Raw genomic sequence first — 24,179 nt, 5'->3', positions numbered from 1 at the left:
AATCGAGAGTTTGTCTCCCCAGCAACGCGAACATGAGCTGTCAGCCTGCACTCCTCCACCCGGGTACCCAGCACTGCCCAAGAGCCCTGACAAAGTTCCGGTCTTCGCTGTCCTTCCCAGACAAGTAAACGCAGGCCGGGGTTATGTGGCGCATACAAGTGTCTGAGCCCAGCCTGATGTTCTTTCCGCTGACGCTCCACTACGGCCCTGACCCGAGGGGTCAGGACTCAGGGCCTGGGACTCAGCCCTCAGGGACCCTCAGGGCTGACTCAAGCCTGACGGGGCTTGAAAACAGGCAGTGTTCTAGGAGCCAGAGGACCCCCGGAGCAGAGGCGGTGTAAGGGTAACACCGCAGGGAAGAGCCCAGGGAGAGGCCAGGGCCGCATGGTGGCCAGTGGGGGCATGAGCACATGACAAAAGCTGCCCCTCTTGGACTCGCTTCTCTCCGTTTCTCTCGGTCCTGTTTTCATACTGCCTCCACTGACGTCTCACAAGCGTGTGTGTTCGTATCTGTCTTAAAATCATCGTATCAGTGGACCCGGACACTTTTGTAGACAGGGCTCCAGGGGAGCCCCTGGCCCTGGTTCCCCCTGCCCTGTCTGCTTCCGCACGGGAGGGAAGCAAGATCCCGGAGGCTCAGGAGTCTGGCAAGAAGGAGACCCTCCATCTAGGATCTGTCGAAGGGCTGGGTCTGGTTTTTAAGTGGGTCAGAAGATCCGGCAGCCTGAGCTACCCTCAGAGTGGTCCAGAGACGTGTGAATCTGAGCAAAGGCTACTGATGTGTGATTAATTTACAAACAGGCGTGCAGAGTGGGACATTGTGTACACAGGAGCCTGCTGTTCCTGCAAAGCTGTGTCAAGATGTCACCAAGCTGGGTTTTATTTTAGTACCAAGTTATTGTACGTGTTTAGCACCAAGCCCATGTGGTGCCGTGTACGTGCTGGGCGGCCGACCTGGTGGTGTTATCACCTCCGGGAGGGGAGAAACCTTTGAGGTAGTTCCAGGCCCCACGCAGGTGGGCCCAGATTTGTTAGAAGCCCAAAGCAGCTCCCCAGATGCACAGAAAGTGTCTCACGGGCGATGTCTCCGCATGAGGAAAGGTCAGTGCACGTCCAGGACACGGGGCCTCGTGTTGCCCCACGTCTGCCCTCCACCCCGGCCAGCTGCATCCTTCCCCCAACCAGATCACCTCCCCACGACCTGCGCGGACTCAGAAGGTAGATTGTGAGATTTCAGAATGGCTGTACAAAGAGAAACGCCTTAGCTGATTTGGGATTCTCAATCATTTTTGACCTTGGGGTAGGGTGAAACTTATCCTACTGCCCTTTTGGAGGAAAGGTTTACTTAGCAGGTGAATAACCTTGCAGAAGGTCAAAAGACGATGCACCATCCTGCCGTTAGTCAGGACTTTCCTGGTTGAGAATAACACAAGTCCCGTTCGAGCGAGCTCCGGCCTAAGGGGGGCCTGCTGGGAATGCGCGCATCAGCGCGGGGGTTACCGGGGCAGAGGACAGGGCAGTCGGCCTCAGCAGCCGCCGGGGTTGTGGATCCGAGGCTGCCAGGACTTGTGTTCGTGCTCAGCTCCGCCGAGGCCTGTGTGCCAGCTACGTTGTCCCAGACTGGCTCCTGCACGGAGAGGACGGGGCTGTTGACACCTTCCCGCCTTTGCCACCAGGGGAGGGCCAGCTCCTGTTCTCTTTGACCCCAGGCTTAAATAAAGGTGCCGACATTAAAAAAAAATTTAATGTTTATTTCTATTTGAGAGAGAGAGAGAGAACACATGTGCATGAGCAGGGGAGGGGCAGAGAGCTGGAGACAGAATCCAAAGCAGGCTTCAGGCTCTGAGCTGTGAACTGTCAGCACAGAGCCTGAAGCGGGGCTCGAATCCATGAGCAGTGAGATCATGACCTGAGCCAAAGTCAGAAGCCCAACTGACTGAGCCACCCAGGCGCCCCAGGATGCCTGCATTTTAAGCAGAGGCAAGATCACAGTTTGCAGATTGAGGGCAACATTTCAGCCTTCTCTTCCTCCTCCAAATCCTCTGTGTGGTGGAACAAATATTATTAAATATCCAGGTGGGCAAAGAGATGCCTTTAGTGTATCAGAAACCATGATGAGTCAGCAAAGGATAGAGTGAAAACAGAATGAGGCTGAGAAAGGAAACAATGGCCAAATTGTACCCAGGAGGTAGAGAGGTTTCTAGGTATGTGCCAAGCCTAGATGTGTGACATGTGAGGACCAGGAAGGGTCCTCAGGTGACCTACCCGGTTTGGTGGGTAAATGCGGATGTAGAATGAGTACAACTGTCAAGTTTTCTCTCTTGTTGGGGAAGGAAAGGTGGACCTTTATTAAATCTGGGCACTCTGGAGAATCACGTGTTTAACTTTAAATATTTAGAGGCGCCTGGGTGGCTCAGTTGGTTGAGCCTCTGACTTCAGCTCAGGTCATGATCTCACAGTTTGTGGGTTCGAGCCCCACGTTGGGCTCTGTGCTGACAGCTCAGAGCCTGGAGTCGGCTTCAGATTCTGTGTCTCCCTCTCTCTCTCCCCCTCCTATGCTCATGCCCATTCTCTCTCTCTCTCTCTCTCTCTCTCTCTCTCTCTCTCTCTCTCAAAAGTAAATAAACATTAAGAAAATTTAAAAAATATATATTAAAGAGTGTCCCTGGGATCTGGCCCACGCTTTGTTTGTGTAAATAAAGTTTTATTGGAACACAGCCACACCCAGTTGTTAGTGTATTTTCTGTGGTTGCTTCCCTGCTATAGTGGCAGAGCTGAGTAGTTACAGCATAGACTATCTGGCCCACAAAGCCTAAAATAATTACTGTATGGCCCTTAAATGGAAAAAGTTTGCTGACCCTGCTTTAGAAAAATGAAAACCAACACAAAAAATCTAGTGTAGTAGAGGGGAAAAAAAGATATATCTAACAAAACAAAACGAATCCAATAAAGAGCAAAGAAGTAAGGAGATAAATATAATAAATAGAAAATGGCAAGAATTAGTCACTAAGCACATCAAATATCACTAAGCACAATATCACTAAGCACACTAATATCACTAAGCACAATATCACTAAGCACAATATCAAATATCACTAAGCACAATAATTGTGAACAGAGACAGTCTCTCAGAATCAGCTAAAAAATTTCTTTGAATGAGACTGAAAAAAAAAAGAAACCATTTAAGAAGAAAATAAAAGGATGAGGAAAGAAATCCCTAACAAACAGAGCAAAGAAAGCAAATGAGCAATTTAATATCAGATGAAAAGAGAAGTAAAATGAAAATATTTTAGGGATAGAGGAATTGCTTCAGCTGATAAAAAGAATATTCCACCGGAAGTTAAAGTGAAAAGATGTGGGCTTTCTGTACTTAACAATGTAGCTTCAAATACAGTAAATAAAAACTGATGCTATTATGAGTGAAACAATGACACATATAAAGTAACAGTGTTGAGCTTTGAAAGTCTCTAAGACGTCTACATAGATGCACCCAGATGATGAAGTTGTGTAGAACTTAATACACACACACACACACACACACACACACACACACACACACAAATAAGTACAAGGAAAACTGGGGAAATGTGATTAAAATCTATAGATCTTATCAGTGTCAGTATCCTGCCTGTGCTATTATAGTCTTGTAAAATGTTACCATTAGGAGAAACTGGATAGTGTGCGAGCAATCTCTCTGTATTATTCCTTACGACTGCATGTGAATTGACAAGAAAAATCTTCAAGAGATACACATTAGGTACAAAAAACTGAGTAACTCTTAGGTTAGATGAGAGTCAAAGCGAAAATTTTATTATTTTTTAAAAACTGTTTATTCACTTTTGAGAGAGAGAGAGAGAGAGAGAACACAAGCAGGAAAGGGGCAGAGAGAGAGAGAGAGGGAGACACAGAATCCGAAGCAGGCTCTAGGCTCTGAGCTGGTAGCACAGAGCCTGATGTGTGGCTTGAACCCACAAGCTGTGAGATCATGACCTGAGCCAAGTCCGACGCTTAACCAACTGAGCCACCCAGATGCCCCCAAAGTGAAAAATTTTAAACTACAGTATTTTCAATGAAGAGCAGTAAGGCCATTGAATATAAAGCCTATGGAGTGAAGGCAAATTGGTAGTCAAAGGACAATCTGTAGCCCTAAATTCATTTATTAAGAGGCAAGCAAGGCTAAACATGATTGAAGTCAGCTGTCAATTCAAGAACTAGAAAAATAAACTCAGAGAAGATAAAAAGATATCATTACACATGAAGTCAGAAAACAAAATTCATTAATAATTCTAAAAGCATGTTCTTTGGAAAGACTAACAAAAGAAACGCAACTTTGGTTAAGTCTGATGTAAAAAAAAAAAAAAAAAGCAGAAGGCACAAGCGAGAAAGAGAATATAACTGCAGAGGGGATTTTTAAAAATATTTATGCATTTTTGGGAGAACACAAACAGGGGAGGGGCAGAGAAAGCGGGGCAGAGGATCTGAAGCGAGCTCTGTGCTGACAGCATGGACTGATGTGGGGCTCAAACTCACAAACTGTGAGATTGTGACCTGAGCCAAAGTCAGATGCTTAACCGACTGAGCCACCCAGGTGCCCCTTTTTTGCTGTTTTTTAAATTTTTTTTTCCAGAAGAGATTTTAAAAAGAAAAGACTGTTATATGCACCTTTACGCCAATTAATTAGAAAATCTAAGTGAAACGTAGGACTTTCTGAGAAAATAAAAACTACCAAAATTGGCTTCTCCAGAAAATAAATTTGCCCCGAAAACAGGACTGAAGTCTCCCAAAGATTTCAAGCATCTTTCCCTTTCAAGAAATAGATAATACTCGTGTCATATAGCCTATTTCGAAACATACAAAAACATGAAGGAGCCCTCGTATCAAAGTCAGAGGATAACTCAGCCAAACCACAGGCCAGTCTCACTTTTGAATAGAAACCTGAATTCTTTCTGAAAAAAAAAAAAAATTTAATTCAGCCAAACATTAAAAGAATAATAAGAATGACCAGTAGGATTTATCCCAAGAGTGGAAGGAAGATTTAGTTACTAGAACTTTTCGTTGAATTTAGTGTATTGACTGTTTGCTTTTTTTCCCCCCTAAGTAGTTGTTCAAAATGAAGATGGTTCTTATTGTACAATAGACCAACCTTTGCCATTTGCTTGCTGCTGAGGGAGTCCAGGGAGAACCTTGTCACACTGTCCTTTCCTGTGTACTGTCCCTGAGGGTGTTCAACAGGTGGGGCCGCAGGAGGCCACGTCCCCTTTATTGGGGTGACAGAGGGAAGGCAGCGTGCTGCAGTGAATAGAGTGAAAAGTGTCACGCCAGGCGACACTGAGAAGAAACTGTAGAAATTATAAGGTCCAGGCTGCTGAGAGAGGTTACACCCTGACGGAGAGTGTGCTTTGAATTGTACCCTCTTCCCCACCCCCCACCTGCATATGTGACCTTATTTGGAAATAGGGTCTTTGCAGATGTAATCAGGTTAAGGTTCTACTGGAGTTGAGTGGGTCCTAAGTCCACTGACTGGCATCCTTATAAGAAGGATTTACAAGGTCTTGTAACCGGGACCTTATAAGAAGGTCCCTGTGAAGACACAGGGACCCAGAGACACAAAGAGAATGGCCCGTGACAGCAGATGCAGCAGGGAGCCGAAAAATGCCCAGGATCCAGGATCGCCAGCAACTCCCAGAAGCTAAGAGGGAACCGACCTTACGGACACCTTAATTTCAGACTTCTGGCCTCCAGAACCATCAGCGAATAAATGTGTTATTTAAAGCCACCCAGTTTGTGGTCCTTTGTGACAGCAGCCCCAGCAAATAAATATACTTGTTATCTGTTCTGGAGGATGACAAGGGTGAGCTCAACCCCCCCCCCCCGCCCCCAACCCATTCTTCAGACCAACTGCTAGCTGGGAGTTGAGGGTGGTCTCAGACAGGCAGTAACCCAGGCGTTTGCTGAAGCAAATGTAAATCTTCTCAGAAAGCACAGGCCCTCGTCCTGAGTCTCAAAGGATTTTCTCCGCGTAACTTCCACAGAAAATGAGCAGTTCGTCCTCAAAAATAACGAAGCATCAGAAGAGAGAAGACACCATGAGCCAGAGCCAGAGCCAGCACGAACCATTCACAGCAGAAACAGACCCTCGGGACCTCAGCTACAGCAATATTTAGGCAGAGAAGAGAAAATAACTGTGTTCGATGCGTTTGAATAAATAGAAGGCAGGGTTGGAAAACCGTGCAGGGAATTAGAAGCTGTAAAAAATGATGAAGCAGATCTGAAAAAGAACCAAATAGAACTTCAGTAGGAACGTAGGCATAGCTGAAGCAGGAGTTAGTGACTGGAAGCCACATGTGAAGAAATCATCCAGAAAACAGCAAAGGGAAGGGAAGGAAGCCATAGAAAAGATAAGACACATGGAGAAGGGAAACACCTGACTTTCATCTGATTAGAATTCCACAAAGAGTAGAGAAAAATAAGCTCGAGTCATGTTTGGAGAGAGAATTGCTAAGAATTTTCCAGAACTGGTGAAAGATAAGAGGGGTTTGGAGAGAGAGGACGGTGCTGGAGAAGCGAGATTCAGCTCATAAAAGATAGCTAATTCTTCCGTCAGGTCCTAGGCTTGGGGCTAGATTCCAGCCTGGCCCCCAGAATGACTCAAGAGATACCAAAGTCTTCACCCTGATTCCTCTCTGATTTTGGTCAGTTCTTCTGCCCCAAAGGGTGGTTCCTGAGAATTGAAGGATCCTCATGCTAGGACAAGGTTTCAGTGAGGAGTGGACCTTGAGACTGTTGAAAACATTGCCCCAGATCAAGCAGGGCCCTTTCCCTGCACTGCCCAACTCAGGGGACTGCCAATCTTATAGTCCACAAGAATGTCATCTCTTGGAGTTGGGCAGTGCACAGCCTGTGCAGCTGAACTGGGCAACCCAACTACCCCTGATGCCACCTTTCCCCAAGTTATGTGCCCATGGGGTTTTCCAAGTTTAACCAGAGGGTTTTTTTTTTCCTTTGTGTTTTCTTTCCTCCCTCCCTCCCACGATGGGGTGGCATCCATCATCGGCAGGAGGATTTTATGGGGCGATGAAGGGAAACTAATAGCACTGCAAAGAAGAGCTGGGAAATTTTCCAGGCATACAGTGTTCTCCGGCAGCCCTGGGACGCCTGGCTGTAAAGGCCACGCTTCTCAGTGAGATAGAGCAAGGCCTGGGCAGAGTTGTACAGACACATGGATTTTCATGTGCATACACGCACAGCTCCCCCTCGGGACACTGGCTGCTCCTTTTGGCTCAGGAGGGAACCAGGCCTGCTTGCTCCCTACTGAGTGAGCACTTGCACCCAATTGTTGGTGGCCCGGGGTGCTTGGACCCTTGCTTACCCAAGGGCACAGTAGGTCAAGCTTGGATCACAGGCCAGGAAATAGGGATTCTGGTTCCATCCTGCTCTTGACTCGCTGTGTGGCCCCGTCAAGTGACTCAGCCCCTCGCGGCTTTCCTCTTCCCACCTTTCTCTGGCTACTTCCAAACAATGACTTCCTAACGAGAATGTGGCGGCCTGGTGTGATACGCTGTAATGCACTGAGCATATCTGAGAGCAGGTGGCAGCCACTGTAAGATATTTGGGCCCCTGGGTGTTGCTGGATCTCTGGATCTCACTCAAGGCCACGCTTGTCTTTCCCAAAACACCCCCGTAGGAAAGGGGTTGAGATGGCCCCGGATGCCCCCCATGCCCTCCATGGATAACAGCATCCAGCCCTGTGTGTGTCTGAGGTTTATGCCCCTGCATACTCTCGGGGGAACAGGGTGGGGGGGGAGGGGGGAGGAAGGGGGGAGGCAAGTCTGGCTCCCTGAACAGTCTGAGTCACAGACGCTATCAAGAAACCGGGTTTGTTATTCCAGGGACGGCAAGGCGCTATTCTTGGAGAATCTTTTAGTTGCTCTGAAGAACAGCTAACAGAGCAGTTTGTAATTAGCACTTTGGCTGCTTAGTGGCATTATCTGCCTGAACATTCACCAAGCAAACCTTCTTGAGTACCTACTAAGCGCCAGGCCCCTGCTCCCCAGCACCTGCAGGGAATGAAAAGGCAAACAGGGCAGATTTGCTGTAATTTCTTCCGGCTGGGAATGAGGCAGTCAAGGCCCCCAGCGTGGGGCTGCCTGCGCTGTGTACACGTAAATCAGATCGCTCGAGAGCGTGGTAAGCAGTGGGGTCCTCCCCGGAGGGGCACGGCATCTGGTGTTGAGCCAGTATCACGGCAAGGAGCCAGCTGTGCCGAGTCTCAGGTACCGGCTTCAACAGGCACAGCAGAGGCTGGAGTTAGGAACTCACCTGGGTTATTCCAATAGAAGGAAGCATGCCGGGCGGCTAGAGCAGGGTGAGGCGGGCAGGCCCGGCCCGGGGGTCAGCATCTTCCTTCCTTTTTAAGGGTGAGTAATATCCCCCAGCAGGTCTTTGATAACTCAGGCAATGTCTGTCTTTTCATGTGGCCTAGAGGCTCCCAGTGGGCTCTGTTGTGGTCCCCCGGAACCTTAGCACTTGGTACAGATCCTGACATCTGGCTCAGTAAATACCCCTGGATACGTGAAGTTCAGAGAGAAGCCAGCATACGATTTCTTGGGGCACCTGGGTGGCTCAGTTGGTTAGGCATCTGACTTCGGCTTAGGTCGTGATCTCGTGGTTCATGAAATGTGAGCCCCGCGTCAGGCTCTGTACTGACAGCTCAGAGCCTGGAGCCTGCTTGTTTTCTGTGTGTCCCTCTCTCTGCCCCTCTCCCACTCGCGCTCTGTCTCTGTCTCTCAAAAATGAATAAAAATGTTAAAAAAATTAAAATAAAAGACTTCTTGCTGAGGGGGGAGGTTGGAGGGGCTTATTGAGACTTGGATTTAAGGAACTTATCTGCCAGGTTATAAAGTTGAGATTTTATCCTCAATAAATCATCCAAATTACCCTCCCTCAGCAATGCAGTTAAGATTTGGGCTGGAACCAAGGAGTCTGTATTTTGAAAGAAATACCAACCTTTATTTCCAGGATCGGTCAGAAACATTAAATTAAAACCAAGTAATCACTCTCAGATGGAGTTTATGTGGGTTTTCCCTCGGCTGCAAGGTTTGCATTCACTACAAAGTAATCCAAAAGAGAAAATAAAAGCACCTCTCTAAATCATGCATCTTTGTAAACAAGTGTTAAAGCTATCCTGTTGGCTTACGTTATATCTGATATATAACGTATATATATATCTGATATATTCTGATGCAGCCACCATAAGTCCATCAATAAATGTCTCAGGCCTTGGGCACACCACTTAAATTCTTGGTTTCTTCCAAAAATGGGGCGCACTTGTCTTTTCCACCTTGGAGGATCGATCTGAAAAAGCAAGAGTATAAAGCGAAAGGCTTTTATAAGCCATAAAGCGCTATTAATAATGCTAAGGGTATATATTTATATAAATTGGTGCAAACGTGATTACGATTGTTCAGTTCTGGAGCCGTTTCTCTTGGCTGCACAGAAAGATAAACTTGACTCCGGTGCTTACTGAGTGATGGGCGGGGGACAGGGGGCTTCAAAGACATGGAGCCATAGTTTCTGCAGCTATGAAAACGGATGTCATAGCCATGAAGCAGGATGTTATTCTGCCATAAAAAGGAAGGGGGTACGGATCCAGGCCGCGCGGATGAACCTCAAAGACATGATGCTAAGTTAGAGAAGCCAGACAGAAAAGGCCACACATGGTGCGAATCCATTTATGTGAAATGTCCGGGGTGTGCAAACCCATAGGGACAGAACGCGGATGAATGAGTGCCAGCGAGTTGGTGGGGGTGAGGGTGGGGGTGGGGACAGAGAGTGAGTGCTCACGGGTACTGGGTTTCCTTTTGGGGTGAGGAAATGTTCTGGAATTCGGTAGTGGTGATGGTTGCACAGCTCTGTAAATATACTGAAAACTACTGAAGTGCACACTTTAAAAGGATGAATTGTATGGCATGTGAATTGCATCTCAATTAAACAAATAGATAACTGGGGGTCATGTATTTAACACAAGGCAGTTGTGAGGATTAAGTAACTCATAGTTTACACTGACTACGTAAAGCGGACGAAGGGGTTTATGCGCCGAGGGACCGAGAAGAAAGTGTGGTTTTGCGTGTGTTGGGAGGTGGGATAAGATGAGACCCTGGTGGGGCCTCCAGGAGAGTCAGTGTTGGACAGACTGGACATTTCCTCCTCCAACCTCCTCACTGAGGGTGGGGGGTGGGGGTAGGAGGGAGGCGGCTAAGGCTCTGACCTCTCAGTTTCTCTGGAATCTGTACCTTCAAAGGGCACTCCACCTGGTTCCTGGGCCCCGGCAAGTTTGGGAACCACGGTGTCAGGCACTATGGGGAGCTGTGGGCGGTTTCTCAGAGCTAATGGCTTTAATACTCCACTGGACCCGCCCCCCACTGGGCTATAGCGTCTGCAGAAAGAGCCCTGGGTATCAAGCCATGAGAGCTTGCCCTAAAGCGGGCAGGACTAGGGACCCCGGCTCCTAAACCCCACCACGGAGTCTGTGCCCCTCTGGATCGGAGGTCAGCCCCACGGGGCCACTTGCCGAGGCTGCACGATCCCGGCTGTGTTTTGTTGGAACAAAAACCGAAGCATAATCTATAGCTTACGGCCAATCAGCTTGGAGCCAACCGGAGTCTCGCATCCGCTGGGCTCCGAGCAGAGGTTTGTCGGTGGGTGTGCAGGTCTGTCCAAGGGCTGGGCTACCTGCCTGCCACCTGCACGTGCTCCATCAGTGGGTGTTAAATACAGGAAGTAACGGAGGTGGAGACGTGATGGAGCACCGAGAATCGGCTTAGCCGCGCCGGGGTCGCTGGCGGCCCCGACCGGTGCCTTTGTAGCGGAGTAGTGGGTTGAAAGAGATTAGGAACATGGAAACTGCAAGCGTAGCTAAGTCTTAGGAGGAGTTTTGCTATAAAGGGGGAGCAGAGAGATGGGGTGGGGTTAAGAGAGCCGTGGGGGTTTTGTTTGCGTGTTGTAAACACGGGGGCCGATCCTTGCACGTGTGCGTGCTGGCGGCGGGGGAGACTCCCGTAGGAAGGCACAGGCCGACGGCAGGTCAGCTCCCCGTGGGAGCCCCTGTCACGGGGCAGCGGGTGCGGGTGGGGGGACTTGACCCAAGGGGGGAACTTGAGGAAAGAAAGAAGAGGATTGGAGAGAGGTACACGATGGTGGCGGGAGCTGGATCGCTGTAGCAGGCTTGCTGGGTGCTGGGCCCACCCGGGGTGTCCAGTCGTAACCCGGAGCCCAGGCTGGCCTGAGAAGTGGGCACTCGGCACTGTCTGCTGCGATTGTCACTGACGCTTACTTAGGTTATCGCTGTCACACTGCCGTTGTAACAAGGGGCCATCACCCGTCTGGGGGGAAATCCCAGCTCTGCCTCTCAGCAGACTCGGGTGCCCCGAAGCTGCTTCTTCCGGGGGGGGGGGGGGCGGGAGTTGATGAGCAAAGGTGCTTTGGGCCGAGCTCTGTGCCAGATACCGGCATAACCAGAGCCCCACTCGCCTAGAGGTGCCCCCACTTTCAAACATCTGAGGGGTCCCCCCTTCTTCTGCCTCAGTAGCTGGGGGGCATTCTTACCCCAGAGCGGTGCTCATCTCCAAGGCCAACACGCTCTTGGGAGGCCCAGATGCAGGACCTTCGGTGAGCAGACACGTGCACTGCTGACATGGAATGATCTGGATGTTGCTGCTGAAGTGCAGCGCCCGGGAAAGGTGACCACCGGGTGGAAGGCCCCTGAGCACGCCCCAGCCGAAGGCTGTGTGAGCCACTGCCTGCCGCCAGGCTGGTAGGCGAGGTCCCTCTGGATTTGTGTTTCCCTCGTCACATGTACGTGTCCAGTGGCCTTCTTAAAACAGCTCAGGCTTGTTGGAGCCGTGCTGAGTGCTCACTGTGGGGAGCACCCCCTGGAGGCCCGCGTGGTGACGGTCAGGGCAGCAGTGGCCGGCAGGATCCCCCAAGGGCGAGGAGTACAGAGCAGGAGGTGAGTGCTGGCTCGAGCCCCTCATGTTGGCCCAGGGGATCTGGCTCTCAGTTTTCAGTTCCCCACGTGCAAATCTCCTCTCCCCTTTCCTCCACAAGTGACGTTGGAATTTGCGGGCTCGTCAAGGGAGTAGGAGTCAGGAAATCGGGGCACTGATACCCCTTGGCTTGCAGTCCTTGGCAGGGCACCCACCCTCTCTGGGTCTGCCTCGCTTTCTGCACCGCAGCCAGGAAAAACCCTCCCGCTGAACCCCCTGGCTGCCATTCGGGTTGAGGTGTTACAGGTGAAAAGCTACACAGCCCTCAAGCATTTCCTAAGGGTCTCGCTCCTACCACCCCAAGCTCCTAGCCCCGCAGAGCAGCACCTGCCCTGCAGTGCCCCCAGCGGCCACTGTCCCTTGGGGTCTGATGGCCAAGCCCTGCAGTGGCTTGGCAGAGGTCCCCAGCTTGGCCCTCCGGGTGCACGGTGACGGGATTTATGGCCTTCCCTGGGATGTCAGTAACTGCAGGGGTGCCCAAGGCTTTGGGGCTCCATGGGTCCTGCTTCCATTGCTCAGGCCAGAGCAGGGGGTGAGGCTGTGTCCTCTGGCTCTTCCCACCTGTGAAATCCAGGTCTCACTCTCATTTATAAGGTGACCGTTGACCTGGGGTGTGGTTGAGGGTGGGGGGAACGTCCTTTACCTTTTCCTCCAGAGAAATCTTGGTGGAAGTCCAACATCTAACAGCTAAAGACGGAACACCCTTGGGGGCAGGGATTGGACCCCCCCTCCCCCAGCTCCTTCCAGCCCGGACTTTCCTGGGGGATGTGCCTACTACCCCCAGGGACAGAGAGGCAGCCCATGGGTGCTAACTTCATGCACACGCTCCCCCACCCCACCCCTGGCCTGGCAGGCACGTCCCTGGGGCACAAGGGGGTTGTCCCCTATTCATCTGGAGCCTGCCTTCCCTAGATGTGGATGGTGGGGGAGAGCTGCCCACGTGGGGGCAGATGAAGTTCTCTTACCTGCTTCTGCCCCTGATTAGGGGCCAGCAGACTTGGGAAGCCGAGAGCAGAGGAAAGGGGGCTTTCCTGGAGGATGTGGGGGAGAGACCCAGGGTAACCAGAAGGGGTGCTCCAGATGCTCTGAGGCTGCCAGCCGTCCTCCACGCGGTCACAAATGTCTAGGCAGGCTCCGACGGCCTGGCTCAGAGTTGCTCCCAGACCTAATGGCCAGAATGCAGCTGAATTGCGTTTGGACAGATCCCATCCCCCTTGTCTCCGCACAGCCTCGCTCCTCAATTCCATCTGTGACGTCAAACCCCAGCTAATCGTGGAAAAACAGATTAAGTTCCATAAACTCAATTTTCTTGCTTCCCTCCCAGCCACGGCCTTTGCCCTACCCGCTGTGTCGCCTGCCCTCTTGAGCCCAGCCCCGGCAACCCGCCAGGCTTCACCAAAGTCCCTTCAGCCTGGCCACCCCAGCCCCTTCCTCACCATGCCCGGGGGGTCACTGAAGACCTTTGGGCTTCCAGCCTGGGAGGCCCTGAGATGTGTCCTGCCCTTGACCCCTCAGGCAAAACCAGGTGTTTTGGTCATCTGCATCCTCCTTTTTTTTTTTGTCTTCCTCATATGGGTTCAGATGGGACAGGCTGCCTGAGGAGGAGGGGGTGATGGCCCTTCCCCCTGTCTGCCTGTGCCAGAGCCCTGGCCTGGAGCTCTCTGGACCTTGTGCCTTGTCCAGGGCCGGGCTCTCTCCTCATTGCCTCCCTGCTTACCATGCCTGCTGGTGCCCTGTCCGTCTCCTCCCTGGTTAACATGGGTCCTGGGATCATGAATATGGGGGTTCTGGAAAGCCAAGGCTTTTCTACAGATCAGGGGCCAAGTGCCACGCATGAGGCCCATTGGAAGGTCCGTCCCTGTCTTCCCTGGAGAGGGCCTGGGGGGATGTGCGTATGGGTACATTGGGGGCACAGCGGTCACTCAGACTCCTCACCTGTCTTCCCTCGAAGAAGGGCGTCTGGAGCCGTTTTCCTTTCTTCCGTCTCACTGTGCCAGGCACTGAGGGCTGCCCTGTGGAAAGGAGTAAAATATAACCCTGTCTAACCCGTCACGACTCCAGCGGAGACGGAGATGAAATGGGTGTCTCGCGAGCAGCCCGAGTGGGTGTGATGAGCTTGTCTGAGGGTTCGGCTGCTGGTTGAAGGGGGCTCAGGGCACAGGCAGGCACACAAGTCACACTGCCTTCTCTCGTTGGCCTGGGCTCCAGCTGCACCCTCTTGCTCCAGGCTCAACCAGGAGGAAAGCACGGGGACCCTGTGTCATGCCTAGCAGGTTCACATTCCGTCTGTGAAGCAGACCCGGCCTGCCAAGGGGTCATTTGTCCCTCAGATGTCTGTGCCTGGGTGCTGGGCTGTCTTTCCCTGATGGTGGTAGGCTTAGTGTCTGTGCCTGAGGTCAGCAGCACAGCCAGAAAGCTGCCCAGGCCCAGGGCCCAGCCTGCCTGACCCTGCCGAGCACGTTAACACCACCTAATGGCTAGCTGAGTACCGGGTGGAACTGGGCTAAGCATTTTATGTGCATCGTGTCATTTAAGCCACAAGACAGCCCAACAGGGCAGGTGCTGTTCTCACCTGCTATTTTGCTGTTTTGTGGAAGATAAAATGAAAGATCAAAGAGTTTAAGCAGTTTGACCACAGTCAGAGCTGGGAGGTGGTGGAAAGTCTGGCTGACTCAAAGTCCGCGGTTTTAACAACTGCATTGACTGTCCTTCCCTGGTTAGTACTCAAAATGCTACTCAAAGTCTGCCGCTGCGCCTTGTAAAACATCAAGTAACAAAGAAAAGTACAAGTAAAAGTTGTCCCAAATTCCATCGATCTGAGATAACCCTCACCAGCATCCAGTGAGCATTATTTCAGACCCTTTATACAAACGCACACATACAGAGTAGTAAGAACTTTAAAAAAAAAATGGATCTTAGTCTGCATGCAGTTTTGTTTTGTTTTGTTTTGTTTTTTAGTATTTATTTATTTTGAGAGGAAGAGAGCGTGAGCATGGGAGGGGCAGAGAGAGAAAGAGAGAGAGAGAGAGAGAGAGGGAAGGAGAGAGAGAATCCCAAGCAGGCTCCATACTGTCAGTGCAGAGCCTGATGCGGGGCTCAATCCCATGAACTGTGAGATCATGACCTGAGCTGAAACCAAGAGTCAGACACTTAACTGACTGAGCCACCCAGGTGCCCCTGTGTGCAGTTTTAAAATAAAAAGTCAAGTTTAATTTTCTTAAATTTAACTGAAGACAAATCCATTTGTATGTCTTTGAAATGAAATGGAAAGAAATTGCTAAACTTCAGAAACACATTTCTTAACTCACTGAGCCACCCAGGTGCCCCAAATGTTTATTTATTTTTGAGAAACACATTTCTTAATCTTAAGTGATAATAAGTAGTTCCTAAAAGTTCCTTAAAGTTAATGGGGAAAAGAGAAAAACTTTTTTTTAAGAGAAAAACTTTTTAAACAGCTTTATTGAGATATAATTCATATACCATACAATTCATTGATTTAAAGTGTGTGATTCAGTGGGGTTTTTTATACTACATTCTTATTTTTTTTAAATTGTAGTCATTATATAACACAAAATTTGCCCTTTCAAACATGTTAAGTGTCCAGTTCTGTGGCATTAGTACATTTATAGTATTGTGGAACCATCTCCTCTCCTATTTCCAAAATGTTCTCATTCCCCAAATAGAAATCCTATAACCAGTACACAATGCCTCCCCAGTTTCCCCCCTCCCCAGCCTCTGGTAAACTTTAGTTAGCTTTCTGAGAGAAAACTTTTGTTTAATTATTTTATTTCATTTTTTAAAATTTACATCCAAATTAGCATAGAGTGCAACAATGATTTCAGGAGTAGATTCCTTAGTGCCCCTTACCCATTTGGCCGTCCCCCCTCCCACACTCCCTCCAGTAACCCTCTGTTCTCCATATTTAAGAGTCTCTTCTGTTTTGCCCCCCTCTCTGTTTTTATATTATTTTTGCTTCCCGTTCCTTGTGTTCATCTGTTCTGTGACTTAAAGTCCTCATATGAGTGAAGTCATATGATATTTGTCTTTCTCTGACTAATTTCGCTTAGCATAATACCCTCTAGTTCCATCCACGTAGTTGCAAATGGCAAGATTTCATTCTTTTTGATTGCTGAGTAATACTCCATTGTGGGGGGGGGGTGTATATGTATGTATGTGTGTACACACACACACACACACACACACACACCACATCTTCTTTACCCATTCATCCATCGATGGACATTTTGGCTCTTTGCATACTTTGGTTATTGCTGATAGTGCTGCTGTAAACATTGGGGTTCATGTGCCCCTTCGAAACAGCATACCTGTATCCCTTGGATAAATACCTAGTAGTGTCATTGCTGGGTAGTAGGGTAGTTCTATTTTTAAAGTTTTGAGGAACCTCCATATTGTTTTCCAGAGTGGCTGCACCAGTTTGCATTCCCACCAGCAGTGCAAAAGAGATCCTCTTTCTCCACATGCTCACCAACATCTGTTGTTGCCTGAGTTGTTCATTTTAGCCATTCTGACAGGTGTGAGGTGGTACCTCATTGTGGTTTTGATTTGTATTTCCCTGATGATGACGGATGTCGAGCATTTTTTCATGTGTCTGTTAGCCATCTGGATGTCGTCTTTGAAGAAGTGTCTGTTCATGTCTTTTGCCCATTTCTTCACTGGATTATTTGTTTTTTGGGTGTGGAGTTTGATAAGTTCTTTATAGATTTTGGATACTAACCCTTTATCTGATATGTCATTTGCAAATATCTTCTCCCATTCTGTCAGTTGCCTTTTAGTTTTGCTGATTGTTTCCTTCGCTGTGCAGAAGCTTTTTATTTTGATGAGGTGCCAGTAGTTCATTTTTGCTTTTGTTTCCCTTGCCTCTGGAGACATGTTGAGTAAGAAGTTGCTGCGGCCAAGATCAAAGAGGTTTTGCCTGCTTTCTCTTTGAGGATTTTGTTGGCTTCCTGTCTTACATTTGGTCTTTCATCCATTTTGAGTTTATTTTTGTGTATGGTGTAAGAAAGCGGTCCAGGTTCATTTTTCTGCAAGTCGCTGTCCAGTTTTCCCAGCACCACTTGCTGAAGAGACTGTGTTGATTCCATTGGATATTCTTTCCTGCTTTGTCAAAGATTAATCGGCCATATGTTTGTGGGTCCACTTCTGAGTTCTGCATTCTGTCCCATTGATCTGAGTGTCTGTTTTTGGGCCAGTACCATACTGTCTTGATGATTACAGCTTTGTAATATAGCTTGAAGTCCATGAAAGAAAACTTTTAATAGGTTAGAATCATTTTTTTAAATCAATACACTGTATTTTTAAAAGCAGTTTTAGGTTCACAGCAAAACTGAGAGGATAGTACAGAGAACTCCCATATACTCCCCTGCCCCCACATGCACAGCCACCCCCACTATCAACATCCCCCACCAGAGTGGCACATTTGTCACAATTGATAAACCTATATCAGGACATCATCACCCAAAGTCCATGGTTTGCATTGTGTTGTATATTCTCTGAGTTTTGACGAATGTATAATGATATGTATCCACCTTTATAGTATCATACAGAATAGTTCCACTGCCCTAAAAACCCCTGTGCTCTGACTATTCATCCCTTATTAAGTTTTAAATCTATATAATGAATCAACTTTCATGCCATCCACCTCTGTTTTTCCACTTTCAATTTTTGTTATTATTTGTGTACATTGTCAAGGTTTTTATATTCTATTCAAAAACAATAATTGCTCCAATTTCAAAAATATTAATTCAGTATTCACCAGGATTCTTCCATTGATGAACTTATTTTGGTTGGCTGGATTTCAGCATGAAGTAATTTTTTAAGACCTTATGGATGCCTAAGCCTCTAAATTTATGTTACAGAATGTCCATTAACTTTGTACTCAAAGGACAGTTTTGTTGGGTATAAAATTCTGGTTCATAATTTCTTTCTCTCACAACTCTGTAGATATTGCTCCACTGTTTTCTGAAATTGGGTTGCTATGGAGGATTCTAATTCTCAATTCACCTTTCTGCCCCCTTAGTTATATGGTTCTTTCTTTATCCTTTAAGATCAGGACCTTTTTAAAGATGCCTTGGTGTTAATTACACCATCGAGTTTTCCTGGGCCAGTGAATGGCAGTTAATTTGTAGAGCCAAGTTTTGTTTTTGTTTTTGTTTTGTTTTTCAGGGGATTTTCCATTATATATTTGAATACTTTTCCTCCTGTTCTATTATTCTGTTTTCTTCACCAGTGTATATGTTGGGTTTTCTTTTGCCTCCTATATCTGTCATTTTTGTCTTATTAGTCTTCTCCATTTAATTTTGTGTGATTTCTTTTTTTTTTTTTAATTTTTTTTTCAACGTTTTTTATTTATTTTTGGGACAGAGAGAGACAGAGCATGAACGGGGGAGGGGCAGAGAGAGAGAGGGAGACACAGAATCGGAAACAGGCTCCAGGCTCCGAGCCATCAGCCCAGAGCCCGACGCGGGGCTCGAACTCCCGGACCGCGAGATCGTGACCTGGCTGAAGTCGGACGCTTAACTGACTGCGCCACCCAGGCGCCCCTAATTTTGTGTGATTTCTTGCAATCCACTCACCACAACTCTCTAGTTGTTTATGCTCTGCTTCATCATTTATTCATTGCTTATTATATGGGGTTTTTTTAAAAAATATGGGGCGCCTGGGTGGCGCAGTCGGTTAAGCGTCCGACTTCAGCCAGGTCACGATCTCGCGGTCCGGGAGTTCGAGCCCCGCGTCAGGCTCTGGGCTGATGGCTCGGAGCCTGGAGCCTGTTTCCGATTCTGTGTCTCCCTCTCTCTCTCTGCCCCTCCCCCGTTCATGCTCTGTCTCTCTCTGTCCCAAAAATAAATAAACGTTGAAAAAAAAAAAATGTGATGTATTTATTTTTCTTTCTCATTTTCCCCTGAGCTCCACTAACTCACTTTTCAGCTTTCATCTCTTTCTGTTATCAAACAATTTCTTTTTTTAAAGAAATTTTTTCATTTATTTTTTAAATTTTTAAAATTCTTTTAAGTTTTTTAAACTTTTTTTTAAATGTTTATTTATTTGTTTTTGAGAGAGAGAGAGATAGAGTGAGCAGGGGAGGGACAGAGAAAGAGGGAGACAGAATCCCAAGCAGACTCCATGCTGTCAGCACAGAGCCCGATGTGGGGCTTGAACCCATGAACCATGAGATCATGACCTGAGCCGAAATGAAGAGTTGGATGCTTAATCAACTGAGCCACCCAGGTGCCCCTCAGATCATTTCTTTTTAAAATTTCTGTGTGTATTTTTTTCCACTTATCTGACCCTGTCAGTTCTTTTTATTTTTTTATTTAAAAATTTTAAGTTTCTTTATTTTGAGAATGGTAAGGGAAGAAAGGGAGGGAGAGAGAATCCTAAGCAGGAATATGGGGGTTGAACGCATGAAACATGAGATCATGACCTGAGCCAGATGCTTAACAAACTGAGCCACCAAGTGCCTCTGCCCCTACCAGTTCTTAAGAGGTTATAGCTGTAGTTTCTCTGGGTCTGTGAACTGATTTTCTGACGTCTTTCTGTATTTCTCTGGACGATTCCTCATGCTGTGTGCTCTTCATTTGCTCCCCCACCCTTAATGCGATAAGACCCATATGAGTTCCTTTGTGATTATTATTCTTTAACCACCTTCCAAATAGCAGCATGTGAAAATGTGGGAGTGGTCCAGAGCAGATGCACTATGGGCTTACTTACTGTTTGGAAGGCTCTCTGGCCAGAGCTGTTATTTATCTTCTGCCTAGGGATTCGGTCTCTCTCGTGTTTCAGAGTCCACGGTCATAATGGTTGTCAGCAAAGCTCTTTACATCACTGGCTGTCCATGTTATGACCAACCCCTTGCTGCCCCTTTTCTCTCCCCAGCCTCACTTCACTCCCAGTATCTGTTTTAGCTGGAAAATGAGGTTCTGTCATAGAAATGGCCCATTGGTGTGATTTCCCATCAATTCCCACACCAATTCCATCCCACAATGTAAAATCGCATCTCTACATGTGCTCAGTTGTTCACAGCAGCACTAGTCCCATCAGCCTCAAATTGGAAATCACCAAATTCCCATCAACAATGGAATAGTTAAGTCGATTATAGTACATCCACTCAATGAAATACTAGACAGCAATGAGAACAATCTACAGCCACGTGCAAAAATTTGGACGAATCACATGAGCATCATGGTCAAAAGAAGCCAGGATCAAAAACACATATAGTATGCTTCTGTATGAAATCACCCAAAGACAACTGGATATTGGCAATTCATTAAAGTACAAAAGAAGCAAATGGCAGGAGAGTGGTTGTCCACAGTTGAGGAGCTATGACTAGAAGGAGACCCATAGGGGACTTCTGGGTTGTTAACTTCCTGTTTCTCGATCCTTGCTGGTCCTACAGTTGTGTTCAGTTTGTGAAAATATATCTGTACTTATGATACATGCATATTTTGTATGTATGTAATACTTCAAATAAAACATTTTTCTTTTGGGGGTGCCTGGGTGGCTCAATCAGTTTAGCACCCGACTTTTGATGTTGGCTCAGGTCGTGATCTCATGGTTCATGAGTTTGAGCCCCACCTTGGGCTGTGAGTGCAGAGAGCGCAGAGCCTGGTTGGGATTCTCTCTCTCTCCTTCTCTCTCTGCCCCTCCCCTGCTTGTGCTCACTCTCTCTCTCAAAATAAACTTATAAGAAGTTTTTTTCTTTTGAAAAACAAGACAGGGAGATGCCTCCCCTCACCTGGGTGGCATCCACAATCCTATTTCTTCATTCCAGCAGGAGGATCATGGCCATGACTTTCAAGAAGTGATATTTACTTGGGGGTCCAAGGAAGAGGCATGTGTAAGCTGTCAGCATGTTCCTTTCTTCCAGTTCAGACTTCATGGTGTCTGTGGTTTGGGGGAGTAGTGATTGTCTTGTTTCATCAGCCACGAGGACTCCCCTGTCTCTGTAGTTTGTGTTGTTTTCGAGGGAGGACGGTAGAACAGAAATGCTCCTACCCCACCGTCTTCAACAGGAAGTCAGGATGGATTCCCGAACCCACTGGTGAGGGTGTAGCTGTAAAGAAACAGGCCTGACTTTCTTTCTTAACTAAATAAAATGCTGGTCCTTGACGAGACCCCTTTAGAGTGATCAGCTTGAAAGACAACACCCAATGTGGCCAGCACTGAGAGATCACCCGTGGCCATCTCCTGAGTTCGGCTCCTCTCACTGGGAGCTTCCTGAAGGGGTGCAGAGCTCTGAGGGCTTCCAGAGGGGACCCCCGGCGGACACGGGGGACCGCATACCTGCACCAGGGGCTGCTTCAAAGGATAACATTTGCTTGCCTGTGGAAATTCTGGTTATGAAGTTCATGCTTTATGCTCAGACCTTGTCTGAGGAGTGTGTCTCTTGTCCCTCAGAAGGAGAGCACTCCTGGAAGCACATGATGGTCTCTTGTCACCCTGCTCCTGTCCCACTGAACATCATGGGCACTCGGCTGCAGGGCATGGCCTCATCTCAGCCTTGAACGCCACCCTTTCCTGTGGTCAGTGACTGTGGGGTGGCCTCCGTGCATTCGCACAGCCCCAAAGCCAGCATGTGGCATGACAGTGCTGGGGCACACTAGTGGGAGGTCACTGTGATAGTGTGGCACATTTATGCCTCAGGGCCTTTGCTCGGCTTGTTCTGCAGCACGTCCATGTCTGCTGGGGATACCTCGGGTCCCAGGAAGCCCCCGCTCCTGTCACTGTAAAGCTCCACCTTCCCTGAAGCCTTTCCCTAGTCCCCCCCTCTGCACTGACAAACACCACCCCTGGCTGGTCCACTTTTGTCGTCTTGGGGACACTGGCAACTCTGGAAGGCAGATGATGTTATCCCCATTTGCTGTATGGAGACGCCAAGTCTCAGCAGGCCCCGTCAGTCGTCCTGGGGGACCATGGTCAATCAAGGCATTGTCAGGTTTTGAACTCAGATCCCAGACTGGGGCTCCACCTGCGATGTCCCAGGTCTCGCAGAGGTCTGATCCCTCTGACCTGTTCTTCGTCCCCGGGCACTGATCTCTAACTGTGCGGCACTCTGTTTTTTCCTTCTGTCTGTCCGTGCACCCAGCTCTGAGTTCTGGTGTTGCACAGGCAGAAACACGGTCTCTCACCCAGTGGCAGATGGAGCTGTATCCTGAGCGTTCACATGGTCTGCTCATCTCCTGGCCGTCATGGGGCCGGCACCGCTGGTCAGCCCCAGGCTTTGCCCCTAGCTTTGCACGGACACTTGGTCTGACTTGTGCGCAGGCGAGCGCAGGCAGGTCACTTTCCGTGGAGCCTTTAAGATCACCGAAGGTCGGATTGCTCAGACTCCCACAGTTTCTCAAGAACACTTAGGGATTGCATCTGACTTCTTTGTTATTGAGGTGATGCAGTGGGACTCGCCCAAAGTCATTGTGGGTCATTGCATTTGTCCTGTGTTGCAGAAGAGGCCCCCTGAGGCCCCATAGACATCGGTGTGCATGCCACCGTGTCGTGCAGGGCACGATGCTTGACACTTAGCAACTGGCTAAGTTGCTGTTCTGTGACGGGCATCTAGTACCTTCCCAGCAAGGTGATCCTGGGCTTGAAAGAAGACCGCGTGGAAAAGCCTTGGAAGCACGGCCCTTATTGAACCTCATCCTTCCTCTTCTTGTCTCCAGGCCTCATCGCATCGAGCTTCTCCCAAGCATGTGGGTCTGTCTCCTTTGTGTCAGGAAGGTCCCCATATCCAGTGCCTGTCCTACCCTGTCGGCCACTTGAAAGTTGCTCCAGGTGTCGGCTTGGATGTGCTGCCACCTGGCTGATCCCAGTCTCTCGTGGCAGGAGGTGACACTTCAGGGGCTCTGGGGCCATCACCTCTGTCTCCAGTGGCCTCAGCTTCTAGCCAGACTTGAGCAGAGATCTGAGGGCCTCGGGGCAGGTGGGTCTCAGAGCTGAGTGGGGGCAGCCCCCAGCCTCTGCTTTCTCGTCCTGGACAGTGTCAGCTTGGGCTCGAACCCACGGGCCCTCTCAGCTGCAGGCTGCACCCATCTACCTTGAACGAAGGTTAGCAATGCTCTTGAGTGTAAACTCTGGAAAGTTCAACCCCCTCCTCTCTGTGGTAAGTTCAGGGCTTTGGGTTGATGAGGGAGGGGACAGGACCCGGAGGGGGGCGGGGGGCTGTAACAACAAGTGTGTAACAACAAGTGTTATCCTGTGGCATTTGGACAGGTTGCCTGAGAGAGAAAGTGCCTCCCAGCATGAGGCCTTGCAAATGCAGTGATGTGCGACCCCCACCCAGGAGGGGAAGGAGAGTCAGACAGGGCGCTCACGCGTCTGGTGACATCACTCAGAAGTGTGATGGGGAGCCTCCCTGTCTGCGGTGTTTTGTTGCCCCAGGCTTTGTCTTTTCTATGGCCAGCAAATGTGGGGTGCAGCTTCGTGGGTTATGTAAAGTAGATGACCTCTAATTAGCTAAAAAGATGTTTATTTGGACCGTATTTAAAGCAGTTGGATGCGTGAGAGCTTGTGCTGGGGCTTTGGGCTAACAGTCCCACCTGCTGTGCAGAAGTGAGTGACATAGGGGTCATTTGAGGTTAATAATACAGTGGCCATCTCTGACTTATTTATGTAACACCCCCCACCTCTCAGTCTCTCTCCCTAGGTGGCTTATTAAAGAATTTCTTTCAACCCTACATGCTGATCGTTCCAAGAGTTCTGGTACATTCTTTTCCCCCAATCTCATTACATAGCCAGTAGTTCCTTAGTACCTGGGTGACGCTCAGGCCTCGGACAGATGGTGCCCCAGGGAGGCTGCCTGCCTGGCCAGACCCTCGCTCTTATCATTTACCCAGTGTCACCATGAATCTTCACCGACTGCTGTCCCTGGCGTGGTCCCTCTGAAATGCTATCCTGATTCTGCCACGGTCCATCTTGGAAGCCTTCACTCACCTTCCATTTAGCAGTGTGTAACCTCTCTGGGGGTAACCACAGCAAAGCCCCCACCATCTAGGGGAAGGATTGTGATGGGTAATTCCATTTTCCAGATCACTGAGAGTATGCCTCCAAGCCTTGTTTGTTTGTTTTTACATTTGATTGCTCTCGGTGCACATCTCCATCAAAAGTATTCTTTGTCATCTT

General features: G+C 48.7%; 1 protein-coding gene and 1 long non-coding RNA gene across 11 annotated transcripts in view; one reads left to right on the top strand and one right to left on the bottom strand.

Annotated features, from left to right (window-relative positions):
* Positions 1-24,179, top strand: part of PITPNM2 (phosphatidylinositol transfer protein membrane associated 2) — a 143,834-nt gene that overhangs the window by 84,192 nt on the left and 35,463 nt on the right. The gene's annotated exons all lie outside the window — the stretch shown is intronic.
* On the bottom strand, positions 1,267-6,424 carry LOC115528355. The gene is made up of 3 exons (XR_003973233.1): positions 5,896-6,424; positions 5,144-5,289; positions 1,267-1,627 (listed from the first exon to the last, which is right to left on the bottom strand). It is a non-coding gene; the product is annotated as an uncharacterized LOC115528355 (long non-coding RNA).

This window comes from Lynx canadensis, chromosome D3 (genome assembly GCF_007474595.2).
Source record: "Lynx canadensis isolate LIC74 chromosome D3, mLynCan4.pri.v2, whole genome shotgun sequence".
Lineage (NCBI taxonomy): Eukaryota > Metazoa > Chordata > Mammalia > Carnivora > Felidae > Lynx > Lynx canadensis.
Note: the sequence above shows the minus strand (reverse complement) of the source record. Positions and strands in the feature narration are given on the sequence as shown.